Genomic DNA, 18,409 nt, shown 5'->3' on the forward strand with positions numbered 1-18,409 from the left:
GGACATAACTGGGGGTGGGGAGGGAGAGAGAGAGAGAGAGAGAGAGAGAGAGAGAGAGAGAGAGAGAGAGAGAGAGAGAGAGAGAGAGAGAGAGAGAGAGAGAGAGAGAGAGAGAGAGAGAGAGAGAGACAGACAGAGACAGAGAGAGAGAGAGAGAGAGAGAGAGAGAGAGAGAGAGAGAGAGAGAGAAAGAGAGAGAGAGAGAGAGAGAGAGAGAGAGAGAGAGAGAGAGGGGGAGGGAGGGAGGGAGGGAGGGAGGGAGAGAGAGAGAGAGAGAGAGAGGCTGGCCTCTGGAATGTCTGGATCGGGCGGTACTGTGGGTAGAACCATTGTGAGTTCTAGCCTTCTAGGGTAGTGAAGTCTACAGAAGATTTGGGAGATGAGGAGACTGCTGAGGGCCCTTGAAGTGAGGGGTAGGCTTAGTGGATGGAAATGATGACAACGCAAAATGCACGAAAAGGGTACTACAATGATTCTGTCATGTACTAGCTTGTTCTACTCAGTTCTGGAACTAGTTCAAGTAGTGGGGATCTGCCAACCGCGGAAGGTTGTAGTAAGGTCACTGTTTCCGAACACAGTGTCCTCCACCTTGTTTCATGCTGTCAATCTAACGATTGCGTGAACTATAACAAGGTTTATCTAATACTGGTTTTTAACCAGTGTTAGGTTATTATCATGCCAAGTCCCTACTACATGTAGTAGAAGCCGATGTGTCCTGATTCTGATTCTGAGGCAATCCTGCATAGCACTTATTAGCAGTCCAGTACCGGTAGCTTGGACTTAAAGGTCACTAGGTGTACATAACACCACTGACTGTTCAGGTTGCACTCTTTGCTCCTGACCTTAGTCCTGCCGCGCGCGCCATGGACACTGTCACTCCTGGCGCGAAATCCACATAGCAAATGAATAGTTGAGCAGCATGATGTGAATTTTTGCAGAGCGAACGTTCGCGCGAATTTTCGTTTGACGTCACGAAAAGCGAAACTTCGTGCGAACGTTCGCAGTTTTGAACGCGAAAGTAACTAATTACTTAGTTGCAGGAAACGCGAAACAAACTTTCGCAGTAATTTTCGCTCTTTGTGGACCGCTGGTCAGCCTGGTGCACGGTGAGCGACCCTCAATCTTCATGTTTGTGCTGGATCTCTACTCTTGGCTTGGTCCGCGAGTGCTAGCTTTCCGATACTTTTGGCAGCCCGTGTTGTTTCATCTTTTCTTGGAGCGAGAAACATGCAAACGTTCGCAGTAATGTTCGCTCTTTGGGTTTACCGACCATTCACCGAATGACAATTCACCGAAAGACATTTCACCGAAAGACACTTCACCGACTTCACTCATTCGAGGCACGACCACCTCTGGAATTCCTCAGAGGAATTGCACACAACCTGACCTTCAACCTTGTTGAGTGATTAGCTGGAATTGCCACATTTTCGCTGCTTGTCTATTGTTCCTCATTGATCTCCTCACCTCTGTACACAAATGAAGACCGCCTCGATAGGCTTAAAATGGCCTCTGGGGAATCCTTGAAATAATTATATTAAAAAATTCAAAATTCTTCAACGTTGTGGAGTGATTGCAACATTTTCGATGCTTGTCTATTGTTCTTCATTGATCTGCTCACCTCTGTACACAAATGGAGACCGCCTCGATAGGCCTCTGGGGAATCCTTGAAATATATTTAAAAATTCAAAATTCTCTCCGTCCTTCTTTATTTTTCTTTCTTTCGGTGAAATGTCTGTTCGGCGAATTGGCCGCTCGGTGAACTGTCATTCTGTGAGTTGTGCATTCGGTGAAATGGGCATTCTGTGAACTGGGTATTCGGTGAGCTGTCGTTCGGTGAGCTGTCAGTCGGTGAACTGTCGCTCGGTGAATTGTCGTTCGGTGATATGTCGGGACACCTTGTGGACTGTTCGTGCGCGGTGAGCCACCCTCAATCCTCATGTTTGTGCTTGATCTCTACTCATGGCTTGGCTTGCTTTCCTATACTTGTGGCAGCCCGTGTTGCTTCATCTCCGGAACCATCCCCGATCTCCTGCCTGCTCGTCTTCTCACTGCTCAGAGTCGGTTACATCAACGCGCGATGCCTTTCTGAATTTCAGGTGTTGATGCGCCAGATTACGGCAAAAGCCAACCCGTTTGTCTGTGAGTCTCCGGCTATGGACAAGGTAGTCAAAGAGCTCTCGTCTCAGGCCATGACTCAGGGTGCCGTCACTCGACAAAATATTCGGATGAAGACCACTTCTCAAACAAGCGAGTGCACGCGAAAATTCCTGGGAGCGAAAAACATGCAAAACACAAATTTCGCGCGAACGTTCGCAATAGTTTTCGCAACCCGGAACGCGAAAATCATTCATTGCGAACGTTCGCTCTGCAAAACCTCTCTACAATTTTTTGTAATGTCAAATAATTAATGGTGACGATCACGTACGAGGCTGTCCAATGCGCTTGCATCTGAGCTGATACGAGCGATCCTTGTGATCTGCTGAGCTGATCTGAGCGAATCCGCCATGCATGCCGCATGAGGCTGTCACAATGGGCCGGCGCCTGACCGGAGGTTTCGGTATTTTACTTCTTTGCTGGCGCCATGGCTCTGTCACGCGTGCACGGGTAGTTCCTGCATGCACTGATCTGACGCATGTTGCACTGAGCTGCATGCACTCCGCGATCCGTCCCATCTCATCATCCGCCTCACGCATGCATGCCATGCCCAACGAAACGGATGATGGGATCGACGCTCCAGCAGCGCAAGCGGACCATGCCACTGCATGCAGTCCTCGCTCGTTGAAGTCTGCAACCATCAGATCGTGTGTCAAGGGCGGGTCTGGGGCCTGTGTGGGGGGGGGGGGGCCTAGCCTGGCGACGGACGTACATGTAGACATGCGTGTACAAACATACGTTTCACATGCCGATATCTCGAGCCTCGATCGTGTGTTTTTCGCTGGATGTGTACTCTACACTGTACTCTATCAGTCTATGTAATGAGCCTATGCCGTCGCCATCCAATGTGGCAATGATCCAGCGACGGTCGTCCACTGTCGTACTGACTCTGTACGTCTGTGCCGCGGCCAGGTGCCCCGGGGTCACGATCGCTGCCTCAAATAATTATCCCCTCCGACAGACCAATCTACATAATCAACTAGCACATCACTACAATACAAAAGACGAAGCGCAGTTCTGTAAAGCGAGAGTTTCGTTTGCTCGTGATCGAAAGTAGCTCTAGTTTCTCGCTAGAGGCAGATGCGGCAGTTGTTGTTTGATTTTATTAGCCAGCAACGTTTCTTTTCCATGTATACGGGATTCCGAGAGGTCATTCATTTTTGGATAATCTTCCACCACCCATAGAGTCCCGGATTCGAGTGGGCAGCGAGCTAGTAAGTAGTTGAACGGGACAAATCACAGTACATGTACGTCTGTCTCTCTCCGCAAACAAGTCTTCTTCGATCGAGCGCCCACACTGATTGGAGCAAGCACAGTTGGGTGCCGCGGCTATTCCGTTGAGCAGCTCTGTCAGCGAAGAAAGGAAAACATTCCCGTGACACTAGCCCGGAGGATCCAGTCATAGCCTGTTCACACTGTCCGCGCCAGTTCTGGGCAGTGGCACTAGATCAGCTACCACCCGTATACTACAGTATACCTACCCTACTCTTCACTTGAGCGTGGATGACCGGTCGATCGCTCCTCTTCGTGGGACGATCAGTACGACTCACTCTCGTAGATCGATCTACTGACCGCGATCAGCAGCGTGAGGCAGTAGATGACTGGATCGCTAGCGGGTGAACACGCATTGTCAGGTCACCGTGCTCACTGCACTCATAACTGCATCAGCCAAGTAAGGACAACTATTTTTTTATACTTTTTTTCGTGCCTTGCTTCTAGGCTGGGAAGTACTAGTACAGTTGAACATCGATTATCCGACCACCTCTGGGCAGACAACTGTCAGGCGGTGTTCAGATAAGGCAAATGTTCCGGATAAGAAAACACACTGTAAATACATGTACATGTACATTGTAAATAGAATAGAGTGCTACTTTTCTAAATTTTGGTATTTTTTGAATGGCTCACTACATGCACAGTGCGTACTCTACGGCACGTGCACCCAAAAAAACTGTTACGGATAGTCAATGTGCGGATAATCGATGTTCAACTGTACACGATTGCAGTCACGCTACTGTAACATAATCATTTAGCGCCGAAGACGAGCAGCCGAAGTACACCCAAGCTAGAAAGGCATGCATGTGATTGACTTGCTTATTTGGGTGTTCTTTGGCTGATGAAAGAAGGCAGCTCAATCCACTTTAGAGGTTAATATTATTTAAAATACTACTTGGTCCGCCCAGTTAAAATTGGCGCTTATCTTCACACTTGTCTCAGGAAAGAAATACGAATATTTGAAAGCAAGCCACGATCACAAAGCACTATATACATGATTATTTACATGTCAGTAAGCAACTCAGTCGAAAATTCAAGCAAGTTACACATCCTCCTCGCCACTATCGTCGCTGGAGGAAGAGCTCAAAACGTACGATCCGGACAGTTGCTGCACGGGTCGTTTCATAGCTTGTTCCACTTCTCCTCGCCTCGAATCACGCTCAAAGGCAGTGCGTGCCTGTCACCTTCCCATCAGAAGCTGAGTGAGACTGCCCGCATGTTGGCTGTAAGCGTTATCCCCGTTCGTCGCAATAATGCGACTTTGTTTGAGACAAAAAGGCAACGCCATATCATCCTTTTTTCAAATCGCCTCTTGCGCTTGTCGTACTTGCAGATCAGCACCCGTACCCACGCGAGCCGTTGGTGCTTGTACATGCAACGCAGTGATAGCTTCCGCTTGATGTAGCACCTGTGCGTACTGCACCGACAACGCCGTGTACCAGGCTTTTCGGCTAGTTTCCTGAAAGTCCTTTGCACGAGTGTTTCTCTCAGGACTTGGTGTTTCCTTTGATTAGCTCCTTTGCCTTGTCCTCTGTGAGCTTCAAAGTGTGGCCGCCGGATTGGTCTCACTTACTGGAGACATCGACATGAGCTGCAGTTTCTTCGTCAGCGATTTGCTGGTGATAGCCCTTCACTAGGCGCTGTACTGTGCAAGCACTGAAATTCAAGCTCGCGAAGCGCTTTTTCAGCTTTTCTATACCTCCCCGGGGTAAACAATCCTTGCCATCAGACAGCTGGAAGTAGACAGAAACTGTATTCTCCTCTCTGAAATGCGAACATCCTGACCTATTTTACGAACTCGAGCGGAGGTTGCAGTGTTTTCTTGCGCTGACGGAAGTGTTCGTCGGCGGCAGCTCCGTCAAAAAGACTCAAACGAACCGATCGCAACTTCTGTGTTGGTTTGTGCTGCCATGTCGTCGGATGCAATGGTCAATGGTTATGTTCGGATGGTGAATCGGTGGTTCCATGCCGTCTGGCACAGGCAGAACACCAAAAAACCAAGTGAGAAGATAAGCGCCAATTTTAACTGGGCGGACCAAGTAGTAGACTGTTCTAGAGAAGAAGTGCTGTTTTTCTGTTGCTCTTTAGCTTGCATGGATGCCAGACATGAGTTCCTTATGGAAAATACTGGTGCATTTTGGTGTACGAATGGCCAGTTGAAAGTACTGAAAGTAGAACAATGCAATTTTCCGAATGAGGCGCCATACACACAGCATCGACCTTCCTCCTCCTTCCTAAATCCTTTCTTTTTAAAAAGGTAGCAGCCTGGATGTAAATTTCATATGGCATTCAATTGACCATAACTTTGGTATCTATCAATGGATTTGAGTGAAATTTTCACCACACACTCCTGGCACTATGCTGGCCCTCTGGTCATTATTTCAAAGTTCTTGCGCCTCACTGACAGGCTTTCCAGGCCGGAAAAACTCAAAATTCCGGCATAGTGCCACGTTGTGCGAGTCACCCAAGAGCCAAATTAATGCATTTACAATTTTTTCACATTTTCTTGCCCATTCTGTCCGTGCGCGGGATCCAAACCTAAAATAAGTCCACAAGCAGCCATGGGTGGTGGGATAGGGCCCCTCAACGTGGCCCTGGAATCTGTCACAAGGGCACGAGTGGGCGTTGTCTCACAGATTCCCACAGACGCAAGTCAATTTTTGATTTTTTTAGGTTTAGGGCGTGCTACGAGGTCGTACCTTTGATACAACATCCAGTGCTGGGACGTCCACAGCAAGCCATTTCCACAGCGCTGCAAGCCGAATCCAGGATACCCTCAAAAATCGGCAAAGACTACCACTCACGTTCCACTACTGCCTAGTACTGAATCCTACCTGACTTCTTGACACGACTCAAACTTGCCAGTCACTAAATCAACGTCAACTACAGTAATCAAGCCACATATCTGCAACGTCATGAGGGTGCTGGCAAAAGTCCTGCTGCGCGGCGGCGGGCAAGCCCGCCGCCGTGCAGCCCAATACGTGGCTAAAAAAAACGTGATTTTTTGGACTTGGAGCAAAATTCTGCACACTTTCGCGTGTTTCCATGATACGACAAGTTGCGCACGGTCTGCTCACATTCAAATACAGTGCTGCCAACAAATGACAGCGTGCAACAAATAAATCTTTCCTTGCAAGGGCACATTTTTGGCCATAACTCTTGAACGGCTGGTCAGATCGAGACAAGATTTTCAGAGATTTTGCAGCTATTCATGCTCTTTCAACTGATGTAGCACTCGATATGAATTTACAAATTCCATTTTTCAGGGATTTTACGACCAGGCTGCCCCCTTAACCCTTTCCGTGCTAATGACATCTATAGACGTCATGCGCGCTGTATGCCAAACGACTAATGACGTCTATAGACGTCAGGAGATTTGCACAGTACAGCGCAGTGCATAGATCAGTGTACAAACTTTGGTAACTCCGTCAATAATAAGTCTATCGCGACAATCGATACACCGTTCGTTTGAAAGGTATTGAGCTCAGCTTTCCAGCGATATAAAGCTCTTTGCGACAGGAGAAAGATTGACGGAGCGGCGATGGTGTGAACACGAAATTCACGGCACTTAGCGATCGTGAATTTTTTGTTCATGCGTTCGCAGTTTTCTGTTGTTTGCCAGGGGATTTCCCTTTGGCACAGCGCATGCGTAATGGACACCAGCGGAAACACGTGGATCTCAGCTTTGCAGCACAGTTTGAATCGTGAAAATCAGCTGACCTGGAGCAAAAAACTTAAAAAGAATGTGAGATCGAGTTCCTGTGCCTTTCCGAGGCATCGTGAGGTAGCTTCAAGAAGACGTAGAAGTTGCACCGCTGTGCATATTGAGTTGAGAGCTACCAGGATGGATTCGCTTGGTCCTGATCTTTCCAACAAGCCCAGGGTTATGAAAATCCATCAAGGTCAACTGAATTGAGAGAAAAATTCGCTCGGGCCTGTGCGCGAAAACGACACCAGGAAAGTCAGTGCGCTGGGAAGGCAGTTTGCTGGAGTAAAAGGGGCCAGCACGGAAGGGTTAAAGGGGAAGTTAAGGCTAAAATCAAAATTTCACCAGTTGTAGTCTTCGGGATGCTGAGTCGAATGGTCGTGGTCCGAGGAAGCTGAGACGCTCCCTTCCTACTTTAATCCCAATCGAACTTGCGGCATTCCACCGAAACTGGGTGACTGCGCCCTATTAGATGGGGATTTGTATGCAAAATGTCTTTAACCCTTTCCGTGCTGGCCCCTTTTACTCCAGCAAACTGACTTTCCAGCGCACCGACTCTCCTGGTGTCGTTTTCGCTCACATGTCCGAACGAATTTTTCTCTCAGTTCAGTTTGCCTGGATGGATTTTCATCATCCTGGGCTTGTTGGAAAGATCAGGACCAAGCGAATCCATCCTGGTAGCTCTCAACTCAATATGCATGGCGGTGCAACTTCTATGTCCTGTTGAAACTACTTCACGATGCCTCGGAAAGGCACAGCAACTCGATCTCACATTCTTTTTCGGTTTCTTGTTCCAGGTCAGCCGATTTTCACTATTCAAACTGCGCTGCAAAGCTGAGATCCACGTGCTTTTGCTGGTGTCCATTACGCATGCGCTGCACTAAAGGGAAATCCCCTGGCACGCAACAGAAAACTGCGAACGCCCGAACAAAAAAAACTCACGATCGCTCAGTGCCGTGAATTTTGTGTTCACACCGTCGCCGCTCCGTCAATCTTTCTCCTATCGTGAAGAACTTTATATTGCTGGAAAGCTGAGCTCAATACCTTTCCAACGGTGTATCGATTGTCGCGATAGACTGATTTTTGACAGAGTTACGAAAGTTTGTACACTGATCTATGCACAGCGATATACTGCGCAAATCTCATGACGTCTATAGACGTCATTAGTCGTTTGGCGTACAGTGCGCATGACGTCTATAGACGTCATTAGCACGGAAAGGGTTAAAAGCGCCATTTCGTTCTTATAAAAGCACGGATGACCGCGATTGGCCCCTATGTTGTAGTCTTTTGGACGCTGAGTCGACTGGTTTTGGTCCGAAGAGGCTGCGATGCAGCGTTCGGCCCTTATTCCCAATGAACATGCTTCAACAAGCGGTCACGTGCTCCTGCGTGCCCAAGTCACCTGGTCACCGCGCTAGCAGGCGACAACTTTCACGCCAAGGTTCAAATCGAGTTCAACTCGAGTAACAGGACTGCACCCAAAAAAGGTCAAACAGGCTAGTAAGTTGCACCCTGCAGGCACGGTGACCAGGTGACTGGTGTACGCAGGAGCACGTGACCGCTTGTTCAAGCATGTTCAAGCATGTTCGATTGGGAATAAGGGCCGAACGCTGCATCGCAGCCTTTTCAAAACCAGTCGACTCAGCGTCCAAAAGACTACAACACATGAGCCAATCGCGGTCATCCGTGCTTTTATAAGAACGAAATGGCGCTTTAAGTGACATTTTGCATACAAATCCCCATCTAGTAGGGCGCAGTCACCCAGTTTCGGTGGAAGTGCGTGAGTTCGATTGGGATTAAAGTAGGAAGGGAGCGTCCCAGCTTCCTCGGACCACGACCATTCGACTCAGCACCCCGAAGACTACAACTGGTGAAAATTTGATTTTTAGCCTTAACTTCCCCTTTAAAGGGGAAAGTATACCCTTTCACTTGCCACAACTGTACTTTCTATTTGAAGTATACATACCTGTTAACCATGGACTGCTTCTGGCTAGATTACCTCTTGTGCAATCACTGGTGTTAGTGAAGCTTATGTCGGATCCACTCTAATTTAGGCTGCGTTTACACGACAACGCTGGGGGGGGGGGGGGGGGTGAAAAAGCAACGAAATCCTTTCGGATGCATGGTTCATTTACACGGTACGCGGAGCAAAACGTAAAAGTTGTACACCAAAACGGAAGAAAACCAAAACGCTGGCCAAGGTGGAAGAATTTGAAAACGAAAATGTTATGCTGGATAAATTTGGGTGTGTAAACAGTCGAAACGGTCTGCTTGCCCCGTTTTCCGTCATGTTTGTTTCGTTTTCGGCCGTTTACATGGATCCGACAATCCAAAAAAAATGTTTTAACAATTTTCGTCATGTGACGTGTGTTGTTGTGTACCTGTTTTCAACCATTACTTGAGTGTGATTGGTGCTTCCACGGCAACACTTGGCACATGACGAACTTTGGCGGATCCTTTGCTCCCGTGTAGACGCGCGAAAACGATACAAACCGAGACCACCTCGGACCAGCTTTGATCGTGTAAACGCACGAAAATGAAAAATGAAATGCGGGACTGAAAATGGAAAACTGGCCGTGCGTTGTCGTGTAAACGCAGCCTTAGCCACCCACAGTAGTAGCAAGTATTACCTTCACTGGGGGCAGGGGTAACTGCAGTTGGGTCCCAGGACGGATACCCTGATGCCGTCAATCCTTTTTCTGCACCTTGTCCTCAGCCACTTACTGAGGTGTGGTGAGCCCGTAAGTGGGATCATTTGCAAGTCCACCCATAATTTGGGGATTTCACGGGGTGTCGGGAGTCAGGCGGTTCAATAGCCGATTGAGTCCTTTTTCCAAGATTCCTTTTGAGTTCCTCTCTCTCCTCTCCCGGGAAGACCCACGTGACCCATTTTGGCAGTGAGCAAATACAGTACAGTGCAGTGTGTGTGTTCATGTGTATATGTGTGTGTGTGTGCGGTGTACGAACCAGTATGTGAAAGTGTGTGCGTGAGAGTGAGCGGGTACGATCAGGGGTACCTACAGACCTTCACAGACTGTCTCACTTCACATAAGAAATACAGTAAAACTGGTTTAAGCAACCACCCCACGGTGCAAGCAAAAGCGGTCGGTAAAGCCAGGCGGTCTTTAGAACCACGTCCCACAGTGTCTGTGTAGAACTGTCGGTGCATGGAAAACGGTCGTTAAGAGCAGGTGGTCGCTAAACCCAGAGGTCGCTTACACCAGCTAGGTTTTACTGTATAGCTTATATGATACTTGTTGGTAGACTGGTTATCAGCAGTTGTAAAGGCAGTTCCAAGTTCAGCCCTCACCAACGCCCAAAACGTCACTGGCCCGTTTGTTAACGGTTGCGCTAATCGACCAATCAGCGTACAGCTAATGTACCAAAATTCTCAAACTTACGGTAATTCCTTGGTTCATACGGTGTAGTTTCCAAAGATTTGTTACGGACCAACGTCATTCGATAGATACCAACAGATCGTCCGGTTCGAATTTTTCGATATGATTGCTGTTTGGCCGAAAATTACCTCCGAAACCGGCCTCCACTCGTTTTACTCCAAGGCTTTCCAGGTAGACGACATCGCAATTCGGAAGCAGAGAAAGGATAGCCAGTGAAAAAAACAACAACGACGTATTGGTTGTCAAAATTGACCAAGAAATGAATTCAACAGACCAGTTTCCGTGCTGCGCCCTCGCGGCCCGCGCGAGTGCGAAAGGGATCAAAGGGATTCTTTCTCGACAAAACAAAATAGACAACTACGCACAGTGCATGCAGGTGCTTTTTGCAGTGCAGTACACTGTCATTACTGCACTGGCTGTACATACCTTAGGAATATCCCGTTCTTTTCCACGGCATGATTGTCGCTAATGGGAGAACTCAGCCACCTGAAGCTTTCATAAAGGAAGAAGTAGTAGGTGAATGAGTTCGCCAGAAAATGGAACGACAAGAAAATATATACTGTTGCATTCGGGCGCTAGTGAGACGACGGAAAGATAGAACTGAAACAGTCGACAGTCTATCTCGACGCAAAAGGCCTCGCCAATGCTAAAAAAAACTCTTCAAAGAAAAGCTTGACGTGCTGTAGAGTTTGCAGTATTCTGCTGCAAGTAGACAAGAGAACTAACTAAGACTACAGCGTGGAGACGAAGCAAAAGCTGAGCAAGTTCAAAAAAATGGGGAAAGACAGGAAAATGAGTGCGCGACATGATCTTTAGCTCGAAGCTTGCGCGAAGACACGCGGGAGGCGCTTGCGCCTACGGGTAACGCGGCCAGTCACCATTATTTCAAAATGGAGGTTGACGCTTTTGAAATCTGTGTAGACGATGGTGAGGGCTGAAGTTAGAAAATTGCAAGGCTGCCACACCTGGAGGGAGAAAAATCTGACGTGGGTCCGGGGGTGTCCACCGGTGAAAATATTTAGGAAAATGGCTTGCTGCTGGGGCCCCAAAACACATTTTTAACTCTCCACACACACATGCAAGCACGCGTGTATTTTACAGCTGCATGAACATGTACATGACATTGTACAATGACTGGCCAAACGCGACCTGGAAGCGCAGAATGGCCAACTGGACTACAAAGCGCTCAAAATTAAAATAATCGGTTGTCCCTCTTTGGGAACAAAATCGGTCGGTTTGTCCGACAGGCGATCAAAAATCGGACGATTTCCGAAAAGTCGGAGCAAGTGGCAGCCCTGAAATTGGAAAATGGCATTGAATAGGCATTCCTGGGCGGGAGTCGAACCACACCTATGTCTACAAGATTCAATGCTAGCGCCCGTGCATAGCCTATGCTTTCTGGTAGCAGGATTCCATGTCTCTTCAGATGTTTTCCTTTCCATCATCTTCAAGCTGAGTTCTGCTTTTATTATGTGCATTCAATTTTTGTACTGTGCAGGCACCATCTTGTGTACATGTGACTTTCAATGTCTTATGCGGACACTGTTATGAATCTGATCAGCTCACCGCTGCCAAAATATGGTAAGACATTTGTGTGTGTGTGTGTGGGGGGGGGGGGTCGTGTATGTGTGTGCGTGCTTGTGTGTGTGTGCGTGCATGCGTGCACGCATATATCATATGTTTATAAACAACTGGTTTGAAGCTCAAAGTAGAGCTGCTGTTAGCTCAGAGCAGAGCTGCAGTTAGCTCAGAGCAGAGCTGGTGCTAGCTCAAAGTAGAGCTGCGGTTAGCTCAAAGTAGAGCTGTTAGCTCAAGGTAGAGCTGCTGTTAGCTCATAGCAGAGCTGCGGTTAGCTCAAAGTAGAGCTGCGGTTAGCTCAAAGTAGATCTGCTGTTAGCTCGAAGTAGAGCTGTTGTTAGCTCAAAGTAGAGCTGCTGTTAGCTCAAAGTAGAGCTGCTGTTAGCTCAAAGCAGAGCTGCTGTTAGCTCAAAGTAGAGCGGCTGTTAGCTCAAAGTAGAGCTGCTGTTAGCTCAACGTAGAGCTGCAATGCTAATGGATGTAATATATTGCAAGGCTGAGCCGCACCAAATAGCTAGATAACACCAGTTGTGAGAGTGGACCCATGCAACCAGCACTCCGTTAGCTAAGCACTATTCACGCACAGCAAGGGTCAATTAATGTCAGCACAGGCAAGCATCGTGCAGCTAGAGTTCAGTAGCTCATGGCATCCATGACACGGCAGCAAACCGAGACAATAGCTGGCGTTTAGGGCTTGTTGTAGTCCGGATGTAGCATAGACTCGCATCGCTCTTTCCACTGACCTGCCACTCAGAAGAAGGAGTCGGGGGCGCCGGCCATAGCAGCGGTGGTGGCTGCACCAATGTGGGCTGAATGCCCGGAGTAGTTCGACTGGGATGGTACACCGGCCGCAGCGACAAGAGACCATACTGTTACTGTGAATGACTGCCTGGTCAGCTGCTGTCTGTTCGAGAGTACGAACAAGAGTTGCTCCGGTCCCTCGCGACGAGTGACAAATGGGTAGCTAACCATGGCACGGACCGGGCAGTACGGTGGTACAGACGGGCCAATGTCACTAGTAACGCCTTTACCGAATGCGTCCGTCTTGGATGAAAGCATGAAGAGTTGCAGGCGTCTGTCACCAGGGGAGCTAGTACAGCCCAGTGTAATGCCATTAGTGAATTCGGCACACCGAAGAAATCCAAAGAAGCAGCATGGCGGCTTGGTAGAGCAGCTTGTCATGGCCATTCAGGATACTACTTCTCTGGCGTGCATCCGTCAGGTATCGTGGGATTGGCATAGTGATAGGAAGGCGAGGTGTGAGTACAGCCGTGCCATGGCATCGCTGGATGCCCTTCAACACCCTCTTCAGAAGCCATCTACTAAGGAGCCGGCAAACCCATTCTCAAGATGGGCTTTACACACCGCACTCACATAAACAGATACAGTTCAGGGCACACTGATCATAGTTCACGCATGAATGTGCGTCCAGGAATGATGACTCGGGCAGCAAAAGCGAGCTTCCCCAGGAGGGACTCGAGTTGACGCTGGCCAATGCTGCGCTCGCTGATAGAAGCCATGAGTGGCGCACGGATCTCGGACAGCTTGTCCTCTGGTAGCCGAGCTTCATGGCGCTCGCAGTCTAGGACAATACCAAGGAAGGTCAATGATGGTGATGGCCCTTCGAGCTGGGATGGAGCAAAGAGGAATGCCGAGATACGTGAATGCCCGGAGTGGGATGGTGAGTTGCTGGTTGGCTGCAGCCAAACCAGTGGAGATATCGAGAAAGTCATCGAGGTAATGAAGCCGGTGATCTATAGCAAACTCGTGCTGTAGGATCCAGTTGACTGCTGTGGCTACTGAGTCAAAGACGGCTGGGCTGGAGCGGAGGCCGAAAGACAGGAAGCGCTCGTAGTAGTAGGAGCCTTCCCAGCGAAGTCCTGACTGCGGACTGGGATCAGCTGAAATGCACTGCATACATCGAGCTTGGACAAATACACAGGCTGTGGGCATGACATGATGATGTTGATCGCGTTGTCAATGCTCGCATAGTGCAGAGAGAGAGAGAGAGAGAGAGAGAGAGAGAGAGAGAGAGAGAGAGAGAGAGAGAGAGAGAGAGAGAGAGAGAGAGAGAGAGAGAGAGAGAGAGAGAGAGAGAGAGAGAGCGGCTCGGCAGGAATGCTGTCGTTCGTGCTGGTGCCTTCCGGACTAGACAGATGGTGGATCATTCGCAGCTTGCCGTTCTTTTTGGGGACGGCACCAATACCAGAGCGGCGCATGAACTGAAATGGAGGTGGCGGAAATGGGCCTGTGGTCTCGCTGCGGGCGCAGGAAGCAGCTAATTGCTCGGATATAAATGCCGACTTTTCCCGTTTGTCTCTTTCCCTCAAAACCAGTTAATATTTTATGACTTGGGGCTCCCCGCCGGCTAGTTTGTGCGTGAAGTGTGTGGGTACAGTGGGGGCTGCATCCCACCCGCCTGTGTGGATTCACAGGAAGTGTGAGTTACGAAGTCTGAAGAAAACGTTGAACGGTCTCTGCTTGGATGACGACTGCACCATAGCTCAGAGGTAAGAGCATCGCTGGCTACAAGCGAGGGTCCCTGGTTCGAGTCCTGGTGGTGACAGTCAATTTTTTCTTCAGACTTTTCCCGTTTGTCTCTTTCCCTCAAAACCAGTTAATATAAATGCCGAGTGAGTGAAAGCCGAGGGCGGATTATTAGAGAAAACCGAAATGTCATGTTGGCGGGCAAAGTGGTCAGCTAGCAGTGTGGTGTCTGCAGAGTGTATAGAAAAGAAGCTACGTACCAAGTCAAGCGATTCAGTAGCCATTCTGCTAGGAGCGGTGGGGTGGCCGATTGGCTCTGTGCTGCCGCTGGTTGCACCTGATGCATGGGTGGTCCTTGCCACACTGGCTGCAGGTGTGGGAGAAGCGGCATGACGACAAAGAACAGCGACCTCCATTGAAGGTGCGGCAGATTTCTTGGCCGTCGCTGGTATGGGTGCGACCACTGGAGGTAAATGCTGCTGGCTTGGGGAATTGAGATTGGGGACGAAAAGGACACGAACCGCCCCTGGATGGACCGTCTTACATTGAGCGCATTTTGGGTGTGCATGGCCTGTGAAAGCTATCTGCCATAGGTTCACGTCGATGGTGTCCAACCTCTTCGTGCCTGGTTACTAGGCCACGAGCATCCGCAGCTGGCGGTCGTACTCTAGCCACGCGCTTGGGAAGAACTGGCGGTTAGCAGTCAGGATCAACTGCTGGTACACAATCAGTTCAGCAGTTCAGCAGTGTGGTGTAGGGCAGCAGCCGTGATAGCAGACATGTATGTGGTTCATGCCTCGAGCCGGGTTGCTACATGTATATCGTGGACCTTGCGACGCACCTGCTTCGCGTCATCCGACTCAACGGTATTTAGCTGGCTATCGTTATTCGGGCTGTGCACCAGCCAGAATGTTGTACCGAAAGTGTGCAAGAATTTCAGGCAACAAACTTGAAAAATTGACGAACTCCCCTCGCAGGATACGTTCTTGTTCAGCCTTGGGCACAGCTGGTGCAGGTGGCTGATCGGGTGGGTTACAGGAGCTTGGCCTGGCGTAGTGGCGGCAGAAGCCACATTGCCTTGGCCTTGGGTGATGAGCAGCACAATGCTCTCCGATAATAATATATTGGCGGCCGACAAAGCTGACTACACCTCGTCCCGTATGAGAGTGCAGAGATCCGTTCAGCCCGCGTCACCTGAGCTGGCGGAGGAGGCATTGGTGCCAGTCGGGTTTCTGGGCTTGCGAGCCGTGTCCGCACTGTCCTGTTGCTGGTTCTCCTGGCCGGAGCAGACCTGACTACCAAGGGCTAGCTTTGCTAGCAAACGGTCCTGTAAATTACTTAAACTAGGTTTCCTTTCGGATTCAAGCCGCGCTGAGAAAGCTCGCCGCGGAGGGCTTGGCAAGGCATTGCCTTGACAGTCTCGACAGTTAGGTCAGACATACTGAAGAAATACAGTGTCGAGGTGACACTCGGGCTGGCAGCAAAGCTACGGAAGGAAAAGCAACACTGCTGAAGCATGATCCGTTGTCTGGAAGAGCACAACAGGGCAAGCAAGATTTGTTTTTCTTTTCAGCAAAACGGGCTGGTGCCATTTGTGATTACGCAGCAAAACAAAGCGCATGACGTCAGTCTTGAATGCAGTACAAAGCAATGCAATGCAGTGTGTGCGCTAGTTCGGATTGTTGCTAACAAGTACTAGCACAGCTAGCACACCATTATATGGTTCATAAAGGCACATTTGTCTGGGGCAAAGTCGGGGATTCGCCCCATACGTTGCATTTAGCGTGGCAAGACACTATTGGAAGAAGAGGTTGGTGCGACTTCGGCGATAGTTGGGGAACTGTGTGTTACACCCTACTAGATGTCCATCGAACCTTCGACTTGGCAAACCTGCAAGAAAGCACCACTCCCTGCTGAGCAGGAGCAGGTTTGCCCAATGACAGTTCGATGGACTTCTCATGTGCTCTGGATGGTAGTCGTGAGTCAGTCAAGTGAGAATTCAAGTCGGCAGGAAAACCGCGAGCTCCGATGTAGGGACCAACGCACACTTCCCCAAGACAATATTGGAAAGTGAAGAATGGGATACGGGGTAACTGTTTCTCATGCCCGCACCCTACTAACGCTATTTTGACCTGGCTAGAACCCTGGTGTGTGTGTGGAGGGGTGGGGTAAGTACATATGCCGAAATAAGTGCATTCGCCCCAGTGACATAAACGGCAGTCTGCAGACTCTACGCTGATAGATTTTCGATTTCCTATGTGCAGTAGCTGCTGTATGCTGCCAAGTATTTGTAGAGTCAAAACGTAGCTCTCATGTTTGCTGGGTTTCCTGTTGGTGACATGGCTTTGTGAACCCCGACCCTCCACTCCCGAGTCACAGGTACGAAGGGTGACAAGGGAACCCTGGAGCCTCCATAGGGTTCTTGGGAAGGTTCCAGTGTCGTCGTGAAAAAACAAAACATTCCAACTTAATGTCGTATCCGGATATGGGGGTCTGTCGTCGAAGAAAAGGGGGGGGGGGAGGGGCAGCCTCCTAGCCTAGACGGTTCATATTTTCCATTGTATGATAGGATATGTACAGTTGAGTCACTGTGTATACATTGGTATGCTGGGCTTGGTGAAATTCTAGCCTGGTCGTTCTTCAGCGCCCGGCAGTACTGTCGTGTATGAACGCTGTCCTGATTGGCATTACTCTTTGCCTATTGTGTATGTGATAATCTGCAGGGTAGCAGCGAGTAGTCACGGCAAACTGAGAAGATTCTTTAGCAGTACTGGCAAAGTAGCTCAACGGCTCATTCCTGACGGTGAAACGAGCTCAAGGAACCTATCTGTGGTGCTTCTCTGACTGGACAGACAGGGGTAGAGGTGGCCAGGAGAGCTGCACAGGAGGGCTATCAAGGAGAGCCATCCACAGGCTGTAGTGATCAGGACGCCACCTTGAGGCCCGACTGGGACAACAACCGGGCACGTTGCCCAGAAAACAGCAACCTAGAGGGGTCCTGCTGCGTGGATATCTGAGGGCAGCACCACAGACAGCCCCTGGAACACACTCGTACTGGGTACACAAACACACCGGCTCACCGCCAGGGACAGCACCAGCCAGGTCACTGCCAGGGACAGCACCAGCCAGGTCACTGCCAGGCACAGCACCAGCCAGGTCACTGCCAGGGACAGCACCAGCCAGGTCACTGCCAGGGACAGCACCAGCCAGGTCACTGCCAGGGACAGCACCAGCCAGGTCACTGCCAGGGACATCACCTGCCAGGTCACTGCCAGGGGCAGCACCAGCCAGGTCACTGCCGGGGACAGCACCAGCCAGGTCACTGCCAGGGACAGCACTAGCCAGGTCACTGCCAGGGACAGCACCAGCCAGGTCACTGCTAGGGACAGCACAAGCCAGGTCACTGCCAGGGACAGCACCAGCCAGGTCACTGCCAGGGACAGCACCAGCCAGGTCACTGCCAGGGACAGCACCAGCCAGGTCACTGCCAGGCACAGCACCAGCCAGGTCACTGCCAGGGACAGCACCAGCCAGGTCACTGCCAGGGACAGCACCAGCCAGGTCACTGCCAGGGACAGCACCAGCCAGGTCACTGCCAGGGACATCACCTGCCAGGTCACTGCCAGGGGCAGCACCAGCCAGGTCACTGCCGGGGACAGCACCAGCCAGGTCACTGCCAGGGACAGCACTAGCCAGGTCACTGCCAGGGACAGCACCAGCCAGGTCACTGCTAGGGACAGCACAAGCCAGGTCACTGCCAGGGACAGCACCAGCCAGGTCACTGCCAGGGACAGCACCAGCCAGGTCACTGCCA

General features: G+C 50.1%; 1 protein-coding gene across 1 annotated transcript in view; it reads left to right on the forward strand.

Moving 5' to 3' along the window:
* The first annotated feature begins 3,139 nt into the window (after positions 1 to 3,139).
* Positions 3,140 to 18,409, forward strand: part of LOC135826118 (uncharacterized) — a 29,299-nt gene continuing 14,029 nt past the window's right edge. The window contains exons 1-3 of the mRNA XM_065338754.1: positions 3,140 to 3,826; positions 12,029 to 12,111; positions 17,319 to 18,399. The gene's annotated coding sequence lies outside the window, so the exon portion shown is untranslated. The remainder of the gene's footprint in view (positions 3,827 to 12,028; positions 12,112 to 17,318; positions 18,400 to 18,409) is intronic.

Source organism: Sycon ciliatum, chromosome 10 (assembly GCF_964019385.1).
Source record: "Sycon ciliatum chromosome 10, ocSycCili1.1, whole genome shotgun sequence".
NCBI classification, from domain to species: domain Eukaryota; kingdom Metazoa; phylum Porifera; class Calcarea; order Leucosolenida; family Sycettidae; genus Sycon; species Sycon ciliatum.